This window comes from Sus scrofa, chromosome 6 (assembly GCF_054392235.1).
Source record: "Sus scrofa isolate SSC_HxYL_T2T_F1_AM1 chromosome 6, Sscrofa_HxYL_maternal_Yorkshire_Landrace_v2.0, whole genome shotgun sequence".
Taxonomy (NCBI): Eukaryota; Metazoa; Chordata; class Mammalia; order Artiodactyla; family Suidae; genus Sus; species Sus scrofa.
This window is the reverse complement of record NC_139388.1, coordinates 30,479,962-30,497,794: the sequence shown is the minus strand read 5'-3', so window position 1 is coordinate 30,497,794 and position 17,833 is coordinate 30,479,962. Positions and strand designations below refer to the sequence as shown.

At 49.4% G+C, this 17,833-nt stretch overlaps 1 long non-coding RNA gene across 2 annotated transcripts in view; it reads right to left on the bottom strand.

The window, feature by feature from the left end:
* LOC146402276 (uncharacterized) overlaps nt 1-17,833 on the bottom strand; it is a 372,528-nt gene that overhangs the window by 317,512 nt on the left and 37,183 nt on the right. The window contains exon 4 of one of the 2 annotated variants that reach the window (XR_014805848.1): nt 13,648-14,543. The exons of the other annotated variant lie outside the window; for it this stretch is intronic. This is a non-coding gene — a long non-coding RNA (uncharacterized LOC146402276). Of the gene's footprint in view, nt 1-13,647; nt 14,544-17,833 lie in introns of those variants that run through there. 2 annotated transcript variants of the gene reach the window in all.

The following is a 17,833-nucleotide window of genomic DNA, read 5'->3' as shown; positions in this document are numbered from 1 at the left end:
CCTGCAGGAAGAGAAGGAAAGCTCTGGCCCTGAAGAGGAAGGGCTCCCCGCCTACCTGGTCCTTCTTTCCCACTTTGGCTGGGGAGCTGCTTTCCCACACAGCATCCAAATAAATATCCCATGCACTATAGCTCCTCCCCAGTCCCAGATGCTCCCCTGAGCTCCGGGCCTGCACATCCAGGGCTACCATGCAGAGCTGTGCAGTTTGTTTTCTGCAGAAGGGTGCATGGCCAAGGGGACTCACGGAGGTCCAGCTGTGCTCTGCCATGTGCCCTGCTGGGAAGCAACGTTTGCCTGAAGGAAAGGACTCCCTTCTCTCATTTGCACAAAGGCACCATATGTGCTGGTAGAAGCCCTGCATTTTTCTCTCTGCCTCCTGACAGTCCCACTTGAGTGACATCTCAAATGTTGCAGGACCAAGACCGATCCCTCGATTTCTGCCCCCCTCAGCCTGCTCCACTCCCGACATCCTCTTTTCAACAGCTGGCACCTCTGTTCACCCAGTTACTCAACCCACAACACTGGACTCTTCTCCTTTCATCGCCTTTCATATCCAAACCAGCAGCAGTCCATCAGCTCCACCACCAAGCTGGCCAGCTCCCCTGTCCTCCAGAGCTCCTGCCCCAGGAAAAAGACCATCATCTTTTGCCTGGACTGATGTGGGAGACATCTACCATTTCACTGCTCTGCTTCAAACCCTCTGAAGGATGCTGCTCATTCTTAGAAGGTCAACATCCAAACTTATCACAGTGGCTTTCAGATGCCTACAGAGAGTGGGCTCCATACTCATGCCCAAATTCCCAACAGAAGGGATCTTGCCCAAGAGAGCTTCCTTCCAGGTGAGGGGAGTGACATAAAGAGGCCAGGCTGAGTCTCAAGTTCACTCAAGGAGGTGAACTCCATGCCAGAGAACTACATGAGGAGGTCCTAGTGGGGAGGGAATGAGGAAGGGCTCTGAGGAGCCCATGAAAGTGCCCAGCTGAGAAAGATCCAGAAGTTATATACCAGCCACAGAGAAGGCCAGGATGTCAGATCCCAGCTCTGGTGTTAAGAAAATATTTTTCAGGCCTCTTATGCCCCTCTCCACCTCACTCCCAAAGCCTGGTCCATCCCCAGAGAGATGGACAACATGGCAGCCAGCAAATGGAAGATGAGCCAGAGCAAGAAAGAAGAGACAGGCATACCACAACCTTCTGTCTCCATTGCAGGCTTCTGTGTTCAGGTAGAAAGAGATTTAGATAGGATAGATATTTGATTATGTGAGGGTGGCTGGAAAAGATTTGGAACATGCCTGAGAGTTTTTCCAGTAGGTGGAGGTGAGAGTAGGAAGGAAGGAGGGTTTTCAGAGGCCAAATCCAGCTCATTTTATAAACTACGTACAGGAAAGTTGGAGATGGAAAGTACAAGTCATTTCGAGGGAAAAATTCACTCCGTGAAGCTCTTGCATGGTGTGTGCTGGGGACAGTTGTGGGAGTGACACAGGCAGAGACAGATTACATTGGTCTAATAGGTCAGGTCAAGTCATCTGAACCTTAACCTGGACAGTAGGGAGCCATAGATGATTGTAGGCAGGGAGTGCCATGCTCTGATTCATATATTCTAAAGTTCATTCTGAGTGTGGGGATGGACCAGAGCAGTCAAAACAGATGTCCAGGGGCCTGAGCAAGGTTAAAGGAGGTGGGACTGGCAAAGGGAGAGTGGACTGGTGAGAAATTAAGGAAATGAAACTGGCAGGGCATGCTATATTGGGTCCCCTGCAAGCCAATGAGTCACTGAGGCTTTGTGGGAGGAGTTGAGAATCTAGTGTATGCAGGCCCCAGCCTGGGTCTTCCCATCTGTTCTCCCACCCAGTCCTCAAATGACCCATGAGGTAGGGACCATGGTGCCCACATGGCCAGTGAGGGGACTGACTCAGAGAAGCCCTGTGACTTGTTATAGGCTGCACATCTGGGTAGTGAAGCATCCAGGACAGGATGCCAGCCCCAAGGCAGGGGATCTTTCCTTTCCTGCCACTCATGGGAGAAGAGCAGTCACAGGTGACTGACTATCCCACTGTCTCCTTGCAGAGGGACAGAGCAGGGCCAGGGCAGGTCTGAGCCACAGCAAAGAGCCAGCTAGGGTTGTAAGTGTTTTCCACTTAACTCACTTAACTTTTTCAGTGGTCCCTGATACAAGTAACAGTTATTAACCACATTTTACAAATGAATAAACGGAGGAACAGAGAGATTCTATAACTTATCCAAGGTCACACAATATCCAGTACCTAGCCAGGCTGGGGCTTGAACCCAGGTGGTCTGGCTCAAGTATTACAACTATGTGTCCCACCCCTACCCCCACTCCTCAAAAGCCCTTCTTGAGCCCTCCCCTGCCTGTATCCTCCCCCAGCTTTCCACCTCATAAGATGCTCTGCCTAAGTGACCTTGACCTAGCCATAGTCTCTGGATATGACCTTGGCTACTAAGCCAACCCCTAGCATTTGCCTTGACTTGCCCAAGACCCTCGGCAGAGGGTCACAGACAGACTTGCCCTGAGAGGAGGTGAGCCAGACCTTCAGGGTGGAGAATGGGCAGCCCCGCAGGCATGACCCACAGGAGGTCAGATGAGGGCTGAGAGCTGGACACAGAGGCGTCCCTCCCACCACAGCCTTGCCACATATACAGACCACAGACCACAGAGACACCGAGCCCTTTGTTCCGCCCAGCTTAAAATAAGTCAGGCCTTGCTCTACAGTGAGAAATGCCAGGCCACACTCCTAAAATGGACTCGTGCACAGGGAGCACTGTGGCTGCAACCCCATGACCCACGGGAAGAGGCAGTAGTTCTCTGGGTTCCAAAAGGCACGGAAACAGGGGTTTGTGTCCTAGGGTAGGGCCAGAACTGGGCCTCAGCCTCTTCTGCTGCTAAGCTGTCCTTTGGCATCTCTAAGGAGACTGTGTGATCTCAGCCCACTAGGAAGCCGAGTCAGCCTGTTACCCCATTTTAGAGGTAAGTGAGGCCTGGAGAGGTAGCACCTACCCAGGGGCAGCCAGAAAGCCAGTGGCAAAGCAAAGATTCAAGCTCCAGCCAGTTCCTATAGCTGCAGGTGCCCTGCCCTATGAACACCCTGAAACCACCCAAGACAGGCCAGGTCTTGTTCAGATGCCCTTGGACATCCCAGCCATGCCACCAAGGCAGTGAACACAAAGCCTGTCATTTTCCCTGGCATGTTTTCCTAACCACCACACCACGATTTTCCCTTTCATTTATTTTTCCACTCATCCACATGAAGAGAACATAAAGAAAACATAATAAAAAGAGCTCTCCAATTAGAGATGGTCCGTAATGCAAAGAAGGTTAACTATAAATAGAAGGCTGACCTCTCCAAGATGCCTCTGGGATGGCCTGATTAGGCAGAGGCCTGCACCCTCTCATTAGGCAGCCCTTCCATCGTCTCTCGGGCCCCTGGCAGGGGGACCAACAGGGACATCACAGACACGCTTTTGGGGAGGGAGTCTCGGCACCATCTATTGTGGGCAGCATTTCCTCTGCATGGGTGAGAGGCTGAGGGCAGATCTGGGAGCAGATTGTGGTTGGGGGTCCCCTTGGCTTGGATAAGATGCCCGGCCACTCTCTCAGGACACATTCTTAGACATGGATGATGGATATTCAAGAAGATTCAGAAGCAGCTGGGTAAGCAACCCCAACAGCACTCTCCACACTTGATCTCATTTAATCCTCCCAAAAACCCAGTGTCGTAGTATTAAGACTGCCCTTGATCACCAAAACAGACATACAGACCAATGGAACAGAATAGAGAACCCAGAAATAAACCTATAGACACCTATAGTCAATTAATCTTCAACAAAGGAGGAAAGAATATGAAATAGGGAAAAGAGTCTTTTCAGCAAGGGTGCTGGGAAAATTGGACAGTCACATGTAAAGCAATAAAACTGGAATACACCTGCACACCATGCACAAAAATAAACTCAAAATGGCTTAAAGACTTAAACATAAGACAAGACACCATAAAACTCCTAGAAGAGAACACAGGCAAAACATTCTCTGACATCAACCCTACAAATGTTTTCTTAGGTCAGACTCCCAAGGCAACAGAAATAAAAGCAAAAATAAGCCAATGGGACCAATCAAACTGACAAGCTTTTTCATAGCAAAGGAAACCATTAAAAAAAAAAAAAAAGACAGAGTTCCCGTCGTGGCGCAGTGGTTAACGAATCCAACTAGGAACCATGAGGTTGCGGGTTCAGTCCCTGCCCTTGCTCAGTGGGTTAACAATCCGGCATTGCCGTGAGCTGTGGTGTAGGTTGCAGACGCGGCTCGGATCCTGCGTTGCTGTGGCTCTGGCGTAGGCTGGTGGCTAAACTCCGATTCGACCCCTAGCCTGGGAACCTCCATATGCCGTGGGAGCGGCCCAAGAAATAGCAAAAAGACAAAAAAAAAAAAAAAAAAAAAAAAAAGACAACCTATGCAATAGGAGAAAATAGTTTCAAGTGATGCAACTGACAAGGGCTTAATCTCTAAAATATACAAACAACTTATACAACTCAACAGCAAAAAAACCAAAAACCCAACTGAAAAATGGGCAAAAGACCTGAAGAGACGTTACTCCAAAGAAGATATACAGACAGCCAACAGGCACATGAAAAAAATGCTCAACATCACAAATTATTAGAGAGATGTAAATCAAAACTACTATGAGCCACCACCTCAAACCTGTCAGAATGGCCAACAAATAACAAATGCTGGAGAGGCTGTAGAGAAAGGTACCCTCCTACACTGTTGGTGGGAAGGTAAATTGGTACAACCACTATGGAAAACAGGATGGAGGTACCTCCGAAAACTAAATATAAAACTACCAAATGACCTAGCGATCCTACTCTAGGACATATATCCAGACAAAACTTTCCTTGAAAAAGATACATGCACATGTGTGTTCATTGCAGCACTATTCACAATAGCCAAGACATGGAAACAACCCAAATGTCCATCAACAGACGAATGGATTAAGAAGATGTGGAGTTCCCGTTGTGGCGCAGTGGTTAACGAATCCAACTAGGAACCATGAGGTTGCGGGTTCGGTCCCTGCCCTTGCTCAGTGGGTTAGCGATCCGGCGTTGCCGTGAGCTGTGGTGTAGGTCACAGACGCGGCTCGGATCCCGCGTTGCTGTGGCTCTGGCGTAGGCCAGTGGCTACAGCTCCGATTAGACCCCTAGTCTGGGAACCTCCATATGCCGAGGGAGCGGCCCAAGAAATAGCAACAACAACAACAACAACAATAACAACAAAAAGACAAAAAAAAAAAAAAAAGAAGAAGATGTGGTATAGGAGTTCCCATCATGGTGCAGCAGAAACGAATCTGACTAGGAATCATGAGGTTGTGGGTTCGATCCCTGGCCTTGCTCAGTGGGTTAAGGATCCAGAGTTTCCATGAGCTGTGGTGTAGCTTGCAGACGCAGTTCAGATCTGGCATTGCTGTGGCTGTGGTGTAGGCAGGCAGCTAGGGCTGATTGGACCCCTAGCCTGGGAACCTCCATATGCCACAGGTGCAGCCCTAAAAAGAGACAAACAAAACAAAACAAAATAAAACAAGACTTGAATAACTTGGCATAAAAAAAAAAAGAAGACGTGGTATATATACATAATGGAATACTACTCAGCCATAAAAAAGAACAAAATAATGCCATGTGCAGCAACATGGATGGAACTAGAGACTCTCACACTAAATGAAGTAACTCAGAAAGAGAAAGACAAATACAATACGATTTCACTTATATCTGGAATCTAATATACAGCACAAATGAACCTTTCCACAGAAAAGAAACTCATGGACTTGGAGAACAGACTTGTGGTTTCCAAGGGGGAGGGGGAGGGAGCGGGATGGACTGGGAGTCTGGGGTTAATAGATGCAAACTATTGCATTTGTAGTAGATAAGCAATGAGATCCTGCTGTATAATACAGGGAACTATATCTAGTCACTTGTGATGGAACATGATAGAGGATAATGTGAGAAAAAGAATGTATGTATATATGTATGACTGGGTCACTTTGCTGTACAGTAGAAATTGACAGAACACTGTATACCAACTATAATGGAAAAAATAAAAATGATTAAAAAAGAACAAGAAGTAAATGCCAAAGGGGGGAGAAAAAAAATATTGCCATTATTTCACAGATGATGAACAGAGAAGTTAAGCAACTTGCCTGGGGTGACAGAGCAAGTAAGAGGTAGAGACAGAGTTTGAACCCTGGAAGTTTTCCCCAGGGCCTGCAGTTCTAACCACAACACTATGCTGCTTCCCTCAGAGGGCTGAGGAAGAGATCTACTTGAGCTCGGAGAAGGGTCTCTGACAGCAGGCCATCTGGGTTTGGCCTCAGTTCCAGCTTGTTTGACTGGCCCTGGATAAGGAACGAGGTAAGCAGTGTACTGACTATGGTCAAGGATGACAGGGAGCAGGGAGGGACAGCTGAAGTGAAGGCGGACATTCACGATCCTCAGAGGTACATGGCAGAAGTCACAAGTTGCATCCATTAGAAAGCAACATTCTGAGGGGAAATGTGGAGAGCTGGGAAACGGGCCTTCAGAAACGGGGTCTCCAGGGAGGGAGGGTTATGCCATGTCCTAACAGCAATGCATGTGGCACGTACCCATCAAAGCGAGTGATTAGAGAGGTTCACATACCAGAAGCTGGTCCAGGTCAGCAGGTACGGGAAGCTATAGGGCCTCTGAGCTGAAGACACCTATGGCCACAGGTACTCTAGGCTGCAAATCCTCAAGTTCATGGGCCTCCAGGGTACCTAAGTTCAAAGTCCCCCGGGCCTTTGAAGGTACTGAGGGCCACAGATCTTGGCTCCTGGCCCATGCCTCCCTCTACCTCTCATCTCCCTGGCCAGAGAATCATCCCAGTGGTTACGAATGGGTTCATGGCCAGGTGGGGATGGTCCTGCTTGGCCTCAGGATGCTCAGCATAAACAGGGGCCCCAGAGGCTGGTGTGAGGTGTTCTTGGGCAGGTGCCCAGAGGATCAGGTGGTCTGACGATCTAGCCATGGCAAGATGGCATCAGAACAAAGGAGGAGAGAGGCTGTGCCATGCAGCCTTTGGAGAATGCAGGGCCCACTGGGGGAGGGAGCTTGAGGAGGCCAGCAAGGAGTCACAGACAGAAAGATCTAAGCTAAATAAGGCAAAATGGAATGGGTCCATGCCCACAGGCTACCCCAGACAAAGGGCAGAGCCAGACCTCCGCTCAGGGCCCCACAGCCTGGCTATGCTCAATCCTAGGAGGCGCACTGAACACAGAAAAGACAGCCACGTGGGAAGGTGGCCAGTGTCCTACAGGAGGCCCAAGATTTGTAGGAAAGGAAATGTTCCACCTTCTTTAGGCCTCGAGGGACCTTTGCCAACACTGCTGTGGGGGATCTGCCTTATTACCCTCTGAAGACCCCAGAGAGGACACCCAGGCTCAATGAGGAGCCTGGCCACAGTGCTCAGGGTGGCCACCCTGGAGCCCTGGACCAGTGCAGACCACTCAGACCTTAGGGGTGGCCTGGAAAGCAAGACAAGAGGGCCATGAGAGACAGCTTCGGCCTGGCCTCAACATCCCGGGACCAGCCTCTCCGGCGACCTCCAGGGAGCTAAGTCAGTGATAAGAACGCTGGCTTCTTTCTCCTGCATAATGCACTGGCATTAATAAGGCCACTGCTGTGCAGATTTACAGAACCTCTGATTTCACAATCATTGAGGGCATTGCAAGTATTAATTAAGGCTCAAAACCCCAGGAGCCTGGAGCCGATTCTCATTAACCTCACTCTGCAGAAGCTAGGCGCTTCAATCCGAGAGCCCTACCGATGTGGCAATAGCTCCCGCCCTGGGAGTCAGGCTCCCTCCCCATGTCACAGGCTGGCAGGGCACAGGAGGCTCTGGGCTCCTGATGACTTTGTGACACTCCTGTCAGAGCCAGGTTCAGACCAGACAGACCACAGCTTCTACTAGAGTAGTAGACTTTTTTAAGAATAGTCAGCTCAAAAAAAAAAAAAAAAAAAAAAAAAAAACCCAAAACAAACAACACGACTTTACTGAGATATAAGTCACCCACATACCATAGACTTCACCCATTGAGAGAGCTCAATTCAATGTCTTCTAGTGTATTTGCAGAGTTGTGCATCCATGACCACAATCAATTTTAGAACATTTTCATGACCACATTTTCAGGACCACAAAAGGAAATCCGCAACTGGCCATGACCCCGATTTCCCCGGCATTCTCCTCAGCCGTAGGCAACCACCACTCTACTTTCTGTCTTTATCATTTTTGCCTATTCTGGCCTATTTTTATTTATTTTTATTGTGGTAAATTTTACATAACATAAAATTTACCATTTTAACCACTTTTAAGTATTAAGTTCAGTGGCATTAAGTACATTCAAGTAAGATGGCAACCGTCACCACTATCCATCTCTGGAACATTTTCATGGTTCCAAACTGAAACTGTTATTAGATAATAATTCCCCATCCTCCTTCCTCCCAGCCCCACTGTAACCACTTCTCTACTTTCTGTCTCTATGCATTACTACTCAAGGTACTTCATATAAGTGGAACCATACAATAATTTCCTTTTTGTGTCTTCTTATTTCATTTAGTGTAACATTTTCGAGGTTCAGCCTGGCTTGCTTAAGTATGAAATACTTAAGTCAAAAGTACAGAAAACAGGATGCAACACAGCCCCTTGATTTAACCCATATATCTCTGATTTGTTAAATGTGCTTTGGTAGCCTCTTGCCATATTTGCTTCCTTCGTCTCTTTTTGCTAATGTCTCCTCGAGAGCTAATGCCATTGTGAAATTAATACGTAGCTTTCTTGTTCATGTCTTTATATGTTTGTGAACTAAGTTTATAACCATAACAATGAATGGTACTGTTTTGTGTCTTTACAATACACTGAAAAGGTGTCAGATGTTCTCCGTCTTGTCATCTGTCCTTCACTCCACATTGTAACTCCAGATGAAGCTGCACCGGTCTGGGCAGCCTGGTTTGCTCATTTCTCCTGCTGCACATAGCCCACTCCTGGCTTTATTGGGTTGGGGGGGGGGGGTTCCATGTTTGGATTCTCACAAGAGAAGCCAGGGTCATTCTCATCTGAGCTGGGCAGACAGAGACACACTCCGAAAGCAGAGGACCAGCAAGAAAGCAGAACCCAGAAGTGGACCCGGAGCCTCCACAATCCACACTACGTAGGCTCTGTACTCAGAGCCGTGGAGGGCACAGGTGGCCCTCCCATGCAGGGCCAGCACCACGGAGAGGGGCAACAGTACCATTCTTCCTTTGGTCCCCTGGTCTCTCTCTCTCTCTCTAGGTTGCCGACTCCCTTGAGAGGCTGACAAAGCTAGGATTTCCTCTCCCCATGGAAACACACCATAGAGAAACCTCAAGCTCCCCCACAGGCCTCCAGGGGTGAGGTCCGGCCACATCTTTCTGCGGGTTTCTCTACACAAGTCAGGGAAACGGTGCTTGAAACTGCTGGGGAACTGACTGGTGGTGTGCTGCACTTGGCCAAGTGCTCGGTAAACACTTGCTGAGGGAGCCATCCAGTGAGTGGACAGTTAAGCAAACATGCAAAGCCCCAGGCACAGTGCCTGGGAGGCCTCGGAAACAGTGGCTATGATTAATGTGTGTTTATTGAAAGTCAGGTTAACGAAGTACCATTTACATACAGCAAAATCCACCCTTTGTAGTATACAGTCCTATGAGTTTTGATAAGTGTATAGTCACAGCTGAGGAACTGAGCATGGGTTGGGGGGATGATGGGGAGAAATGAACAGGCTGGATAAGCCACTGACCTTGGCCTTCCCGATGGTCACCAAGCTCCTCCAGTCAAACATCGAAGTCCTTCGGATGGGGGCAGACACTGCTCCCCCTCTGCCATCATGCCCTTACCACCCATAGCAGTACCTCTACTCCTGCTCCTTGACCATCCCTTCCTCCTCTTCCCAGGACCATCCCTGGGGCTCCCCTGCCCCCAGCCCACCTCAGTCTTCCATCTTTTGCAGGTGTCTGCACCAGGAGCCCTGGCTAGCCACACACCACATGCAAGAGGATTGACTGGCAATAAAATATGTCAGTTCGGCATCATTAGTCATGAGGGGAAAAGCAGATTAAAGTCATGTGGAGATACCACCACACACCCATTCAAATGGCCTAAAGGAAAAAAGTGGCAACAACAAGTGCTGGTCAGGAGGCAAAGCAACTGGAACTGTCAGATATGGTTGGAGGGAATGCGAAATGGCACAGCCACTTTGGAAAACATGCTGGTGGGTGGAAAACATGGCTGAGGGCCATTCTGTCTGGCTGCTTGCTCCTCTTCTTCCATCACTCATTCAGCAAGCAGCCAGGGGCATCTCTTCTGCTCTGAGCAGGCAGGGCCTGGGGAACACAGAGAAAAGCCCAGAGGAAGAGTAGTGGAGGTGGCTCATACCTTGGAGCAGGGCCACCTCACTCTGGACTATGGACCCAACATCTGCAGCTCCTGGGTGGCACCAGGAGGCCTGGGAGAGTGTCTGCTGCACAAACACAACACAGAGATCACAACCTCCCCTTCTAGGGTTACGCCCTGCCAGTTCTTCCGCATTCCTCCTCAGTCCCCCAAGGCAGGTGGCAGTCACCCCAGGTGGCCCTTGGCAGTGCTTTGGAGATTCACAGGGTGCTCTTGGCTCCAAAGTTCCCAAGTCATCACTGGGAATTCATGCCCTGGGTCCAGGGAAGCCCAGCCTGTACTATCTGTGCACCTCATCGCCCAGCCTCCTGCCTGGGATTTCTCAGGATGGTACCACCATTCAGTGTCAGGTTCTGGTCTTTACCATCGAACCAGGGAAGTGCCTCCCTGGACTGAGAATAAAACCCCCACTGGGCTCCCCTCTCTGTGCCAGGCACCTCTCCGCTTAGCACAAGCCTTATCTCCAGGCACTGGGCCTCTCCTGCTCCCACTCTGCCCTTGAGCTTCTCATCTTTGTTGTCTACACCTGGACCATTTCCTCTGCTGCTGCTACTGCTGCAATGGTCTGGTGGGCAGGAAGGCCACATTTGCCTGGAAGGCCTGACCCAGCAGGCCCTCTTCCCTCAGTGGTAAATGGGCAAGGATGGGAAGGGCCTGCTGGTGGTGCCAGCAGGCAGGGAACAGGCCAGTCCTGAGTCAGCGACCACTGGGGTATTGCAGCCCAGAGCACCAAACATGGAGGTCCACCAGGAGCCCTTGGAGCCCAAGGGGACACCTCTAAGGGCCCTCCCAGCTCTGATACTCTATGATTCACTCTCTGTCAACCCTCAGCATCAACTGGTCCACAAGCCTGAGCGGAGGAGCAGGAGTGAACATCTTTGAACTGTCTTCTCAAACCCACTTCACGCGATCTGTGCCCAGTGTCTTGATCCTCACAGAGCCCAGACTGAGGCCGAGGGAACATAGACACAAACACTAATTTGCAGCCCCTGCGATCAGGGTCCAGATGGGCTCAGAGAGGTGAAGTAATTGTCTCCCATGGTCACCCAGTGGAGGTGGCACTGGGGATTGGAACTCAAGATTCCAGGCTTCTACACGACACGAGTGCTCTTCTTCCACATCAGACGAGTGTAGCAGCTGCTGTACACGGCCCCTCTCACCACTCCTCCCTCCCCACCCACGCCCGCCCCCCCATGCACACAATTTTGAAGGTGAATTCTGGTTACAGTGAATGCCATTCTGAGGTCACCTGTGGATAGAGTTTTCAGCAGGTCAGTCAAAATGACAGAAACCCGCCTGGACAGTGCTGTACTCACTGTGAGTAACCAGGAAAAGGGCACATGATGTCAATGCTCAGTGACTGCAGCTAAGATTCAACTCCTTGGCAGAGGTCACACTGAAACCTTTGACCTCCCCCTAGGCTCTGCATTCTCCTCCCTTCCCCTCCTGCCCCATGGATGGGATCTCCATGGGAAACTGGGGCCTTTCCTACCCAGAAGTTCAAAGTTACAGCCCCAGGAAGGCCCTCACTGCCTTAGGAATTTCGGGAAGAAGGGACGGCAGGGCCTTTGTGTCACAGGTGACCAACTGAACCTCTGGGAATTGGCCCATGCTGAGAGAAGTCAGACATGAATCACTAACATCCTGTTGGACTGGGAGGACATCTGCGGTCCCCACCTTCACCTCAGTGAAGGATGGCTGCTTAGGAGGAGGTGATGGATGGATGGGAGATGTATGCCTTGGCTCACTCCTGAGCCAAACAGCCAACTTTATGTCCCTCTAACCATCCCCTCATTTATTAATTTTTTTTCTTTTTGGCCACACCCATGGCTTGCAGAAGTTCCTAGGCGAAGGATCAAATCCATACCACAGCTGCAACCCAAGTCATAGCAGTGTTAATAGTGGATCCTTAACCTGCTGAGCCACAAGGGAACTCCATCCCCCATTTATTTTTTATCCATTCAGTGCTTGGTGGGAATCAAGAGAGAGCAGTGTCGCTGAAGCCATAAGAAGAGCAGGTGGCTATGGAGAAGTGCTGACTCGTCTCCGTCACCCCCATATGTGTCTCTCCCTTGTTCTCTCACCACCACCACCACCCACTCAGCTCCTCCTTGGCCTCTTCCTAATGACCTTTCCACCCATGGTCTGTCCACGCTCAAATCTATCCTTTGCATTGGCTGCCAGGTCCCTTTCTAAAACACAAACCTGTTCTAATCCCCATTTTGCCCCTCCCATAAATACTATCTATATCCCTTGGCAGGAACTGGATGGTTTCACAACCTGGCCCCAACCTGCCTGAGTCAACTCTGTTTCCAAAGAGGCACTGATTGATGTTGTTGAACGGATGCATGAATGAACTGCACACTCCAAACTCGGGTAGGACTCATTCCATAAAAACATCATAATCCAGAAAGGCCAGGCCCCAGCAGTGACCAGAGGGACAGGGGCATCAGCCTTGCCCTCTAGTGCTGGGCGCTGCTCCAAGCTCCTTCCTGCAGGGAATGGGCCTAGATCAGCAGCCTTGACCTGGGCAGTCCCCAGGGCTCTGGAGTTCTAGGCCCTGAGTTCTATGGCTCCTCCTGGGGCAGTCTGGCCAGGGGGCCACCTTCCTGGAACAGAGCTCTAAGCCAGGGCCCAGACCTCTTCCCTAACTCTCCCAACATCCACTGAAGTCATTTATTTACATAAAAATTAGTTTCACTGGAAATTAGGCTGTAACTGTTGGACTGTGGCTCTTTGAGTCCAGAGGGATTTTCTCAAATGCTGAGCTAGAGATGACTTTGTTTATTATCTGCAGGTCCTGCTCAATTCCTCCAGCCTCTGGGCCTACATCAATGACAAACAAGCCTCTTAAGATGATGCCAAGTCTGACACCATCTTCTGGAAGGATTTCCAGGAAATCCCTCCCTCCATGACCTGGGCCCAAGGGCTACAGGTCACCAGCTGGGCAAACCCAATGAAGACTCAGCTCCAAAGGTTTACCCTGTGGTTCATAGCCAGTCAAGAAAAGGTATGTGGCAAATTCATACCTTGTTGATGAGAATGTGAAATGGAACAACCACTTAGAAAACAATCTGGCAATTCCTTTAAAAGTTAAACATATACCTATCATATGACCCAGCCATTCCATTCCTAGCTACTTACACAAACATTTGCATACAGATATTCATAGCAGGTTTATTTGTAGCAGCTCCAAATTAGAAACAACCCAAATGTCCATTAGCAGGAAAAATGGAAAAATGAAAAATAAACAGACTGTGATATAATCCATGCCATGGAACACTACTTAGCAACGAAAAGGAATTAACTATGAATATACACAGCATGGATGAGTCACAAAACAAAGGTGCTGAGCAATAAGAAAAATAAACAACAATAGTACACACGGGATGATTTCATTTGCATAAATTTTAGAAAATACAATCTAATCTGCAGTGACAGACAGCAGTAGATGGGTGGTTACCTGGGGATAGGAGGGAGGATGACAAAGGGACACAGGGAAACTTTGGAGGTGATGGATGTGCTCATTATTTTGATTGGGGTGATGGTTTCTCAAATGTATACATACTCTTGTTATATACGTGTATACATTAAAGCTCCAGATTTAAAGTATGTTCAGTTTGCATGACTCAATTATACCTCGATACAGCTATTTTTTAAAAAAAAATAAGAAACAGACAGAGTCTCCCTGGACCCTCACTGCAGCCCTCAGGATTGAGTCACCACACAGCTTGGTCTGCAAGGCCTAGTTTCTGGTGGCCTGGCACCTCTCCAGCCTCTTCCCTCTCTCCCCTCCAGTAGCTGGGCCATCTTCTGCCTCATCCACACAGAGAACTCCTACTCCTTTGTCAAGGCCCTGCTCACTGTGCCCTCTCTGGGGAAGCAGGTCACAATGGACAGCTTCCTCTGTATCCCACAGTCAAGGAGCACAATCTGTCATTAGCATCTGTCTGTCCCAGCAGACTGTAGGCTCTGTGAAGCTGGGACAGTGTCACATCCATCTTTGTATTGTCAGTGCCAGGCACATGGGCATCCATGAGGCTTTACTCAGCAGATTCTACCTGCCCAAGGAGGTGAGGTGGGTCAGCATGGGCAGAGCATGAGAGGTTCAGAACTGAGGAGCTAGGAGCAGGAGAAAGTGGGGCAGGAGGCACAGCTTCCCCGATGAGAGGCAGGCTGCTTCCCTGGGAAGAGGGAAGACTGCACTGCTCAGGGTTCAGCCAGCATCTCAGCTGGGGTACTCCCTGCTCCTCCAATTACAGGAGGAACAAGGAGCCTTGGCAGAGGAGAAGAAGCAGTTCTGCCTCCCCTCCAGACAGGGGAGGGTGCTGAGGTCTCGGACCCAGAGTTCATTGGGAGTTTCCCCAGATCTGGTGGAAAACAGCACAGGAAATTCCATCTGCAGTGAGCAGCTTGGAGGAACAGAATGGGTGGCAGGCTCTACCATGATTCCTGCAAACAGTGAGAAACACTGCAAAGGGAACCACAGGAGTTCCTGACTGCTTTGGTTGACGGTCCTAATCTCCTCCTCCACGGTACAGGGATCCTCTGGCTGGACACTGTGCAGGGGAAACCCCTTTTCCACACAGCCCTGCAGCCTTAGCCTTCCTGTTTAGCTCCAGCTCAAGATAAGCTAGATAATCTCTGTTGGGAGTCAGGCCACGCAGGCAGATGAGAGCTCCCACTCTGCCCAATCAATCAGGGAACAGTGTGGAGGCCAAGTACAGAAGGACTGAAGGAAATCAGCCTTCAGAGCCCAAATCTGGGAGACTAAACACCCAGAAATAATGGCCCACAAGCTTCTAGGCTGGTAACTAGAAACAGGTGTGTGCCAGGGGCCAAAATTCCTGAACCCAAGTAGCCCATTTGGGAATAAGGACAGCGAAGAGCCAGAGGCACAGCCGAAGGTGACAAACCTGGGCTGGGGGCAGAAAGGCTGCTGTCCAACCCTGGTCAAACTAATTCCGGATGCCACAGGCAGACGATCATGGATGCCACACTTCTTTGCAAACCCTAGTGCCACCACTGGGGACTGTTCCCATTGTTTACCCTTGAGCAGAACTAGCTATGAGCTGGTTGTTCTTGGCTCCCATCCTAGCTGATTTAGCAACTGGTTTCACATCAAAGGACACATTAAAGGTCAGCCTGTCCTTGAAGGTATCCTGTGACACCTCTCTTGGAGAGGGGCCTTCTAATGGTGCCTTTCTTGAAAATTCCTCAAGCTGGCATTGCCAAGTGATGTCCTAGAAACTCATTCTTAAGCCCACACAGTTTGGCTTAGGAAAGTTGCTAAAATCCTCAGCACCTTAGCATCTTCCACTGCAAAAGGTCTGCAATTCACTCCCTTTCTTCCATTTCACAAGTATTTCTAGGGTACCTGCTACACGTGGGACCCTGTACTAGATGCCTCAGAGAAGAGAGATGAATATCCTACTGGCTGGAGGGTGCAGCCATGCATTTAGAAACTCGCTGACCCACACGGGCTTCAGAGCCTGGTCCAGTGAGCATCCCTGGGAATGTGGAGAGGAGAAATGAGGGGAGTGGGCCACACAGCCCTGTTTGAAAGGGGCTTACAGCCCAGAGGGGGAACCAAGAGGCCAACACAATTCTGAGTGCTCTGCGAACTGATCAAAGAATGTTCCAGAACAGGTGTACCAGGAGGGAAGGTGGGAATGGCACCCATTTTATGTCATTCCCATTCATAGCTCCCTCTCCAGCAGAATTAGATGAGCTGGTCTTTCTACTGGGAGTGCAAAGGGTCAAGGCCAGCTTTGTGGGGAAGTGCTACTTGAACAGTCTCTGAGTAATAGAGATTTCCAGGTAGGTAAGGGTGAAAGGGCAGGCCAAGGAAACAACATGAGCAAATCTCAGAACAATAGCTTATTATGTGAGATAAGAAGCACAAAGAATTATAAAGTTTGCTAGGGGAGTTCAAAGAATTCCAGAGAAATTTCCAGATTAAAAAAAAAAATGATGCAGTGATGTTTGCCTCTTGATACAGAATGGGTGCTGAGTCTGGTGCTGGCCTAATTCACCTCCTTCTGCCTCTGTAGGGAGTTTCTTGGAGACGGCTCACTCTAAAAGCCCTTAGTAATGTTTTCCTATGAAGACACACTGATTCCCCACTGGACAATTAGGATGGAGCTGAATGCTTCTGAGAATGTTGCCTTCTCTAAAGGGTATAAACTGCAGCAGCCCAGGAACTAGGGCCCCTTAATTGATACAGTTTATCTGCATTTGAATCTCATATCCCTTTTGTAAGAGCATTTTTTTTTTTTTGGTTGCACCCATGGCATGTGGAAGTTCCCAGGGCCAGGGATCAAACCCACACCACAGCAGTGGCCCAAGCTGGTGTATCTTGACCAGCCAGATGGTTAAGCCAGATCCTTAACCTGCTGCACCACAAGGGAACTCCAAGGCATGTACCTCTTTTTAGCTGGCTGAATTTGTTTAAAAAACTGTCTACTTTACGCATGTATACAGGTAAAATGGCAAAAAATGCTGCATTTGATAAGAAAGCAGCTTCAATCTATAAAGTACTCCATAATGCTTAGAATCATGTGAATTTTCATTCTTCTAGACCTGGGCTGCCAATTCAATTATCTCCAAGCTGCTATCCACCCTTCCTGACTCTGAAATCTAGAAAGGTCTCTCTGGGCTGGGACTCACTTCCATCAGATGGGAAGTGTTCAGCCTTCTCAACCTCCCAGCCAGACCTCACCTTCTGGGGAACTGACATAAAGGCCATGGGGATCAAAATGACCAAGGTGAAGCTCAGGGAAGGACAGTTCATTCCCCAACCAACACCAAAAAGGGAGCTGATGGAACAGGATACTCCAGGGTCATTTGACCCTGAGTTTGGGGAATTTTCTTTGGGGAGAAAATGTTATTCACAAAAAGTAGTGTCCATGGCCTTGGAAATGCATAGAAATCCTCTGGTGTCAGGGAGAGCAGTGGTGACCTGGGCTGACTCTAGTGGTGGGGGGTTAGGGTGGGGAAGAAGTGTAATGGAGGCAGATGGAGGGGTCAGAATTGATTCTGGGAATAGCCTATATGGCCCTCGGGGAACTCCCTGGTTCCAGATCCCCAGGACAGAGAGGGTCACTCTTGGCCTCTTGGCACTAGAAAATGAAATGAACACTCACCAGTGACTTCCTAGACACAGAGGGAATTTTTCTCCCAGAGAAACAATGTGCAGCCCCAGTGTGCAGCCAAACACCCTTGTAGGCATTATGGATGTCACTTCTGGGGATGCTACTGAGGTCATGGGTACAGACTTCCCCAGGGACGTTTCATGCTCCCCAGGACTGAAGTTGGTGGTCAGGTGCCTCCCTGGCACCCAGCCCGGCTT